This window comes from Mastomys coucha, unplaced genomic scaffold, assembly GCF_008632895.1.
Source record: "Mastomys coucha isolate ucsf_1 unplaced genomic scaffold, UCSF_Mcou_1 pScaffold15, whole genome shotgun sequence".
Classification (NCBI taxonomy): Eukaryota; Metazoa; Chordata; class Mammalia; order Rodentia; family Muridae; genus Mastomys; species Mastomys coucha.
Window position 1 is genome coordinate 136,283,050 of NW_022196897.1, and position 875 is coordinate 136,283,924.

An 875-nucleotide genomic window follows, 5' to 3' on the forward strand; every position below is an offset into this window, starting at 1 on the left:
AATGACGTAAACTTAGCGCCGGAGCCGCACTTCAGGCTCCGCCCCCTTTTGGAGACTAGCACAGCAGTGCGGCTCCACCCCGCGGCCCTAGCCTGTAGCTGCAGGCGAATGGTGAGGGAGTAGCTCCCTCAGTCAGCCGAGTCCCGACTGCGAGGCTGCCGCGCGGGTCTTCCTGGCGTCCGAGTGCTGGGCCTTGAAGTCTGCAAGTGCCATTGATTTCTTAACGAACTGTGTTCAATGTAGTAATCCCTGCCTGAACTGTTACCTTTTCTGAAATGATTCTTCTAAAGTTCAAAATGTGTCCTTTTGGTTAAGATCAGATGTGTACTGCTAGATGTTCAAATGGTTATACAATAGACATCTGATAAATTTTCTACAGGGAGCTATCTAAAGACAGGCCCAAGTAGAAAAGTCCGCTAATAGCAAAACTTTAGGAATCATGAAGCAAACACCAGATAGTGCTTCCACAGTATTACAGTGGGTCAAGCATACTCCAGGAGGTGAAGTGAGCAGACTGCAGACAAATTCCTCCTCTCTGCAACTATTGGGAGCCACGACTTCAGTAGTAAATTTTAATACAATAGTGACTTTAAAAAGAGAAACGTGGTCTAGTGTAAGCATTTAGCCGGTGGATGTGGGGATTTAGGAATGGGATGTGGGGTTAGGATTGAGAGGAAAAGGTGGGCAGGAGGATTTCAGGCAGCAATAACCAAGTAAGGGCATTGGGAAGATCCCCAGGATAGAAGTGCTGGGTTTTGTACTGCACTTGGGTTTTGTTTTGTTTTGTTAAGCTTTTTTTTTAAGAGTTTTTATTTATTTATTTATTTATTTATTTATTTATTTATTATATGTAAGTACACTGTAGCTGTCTTCAG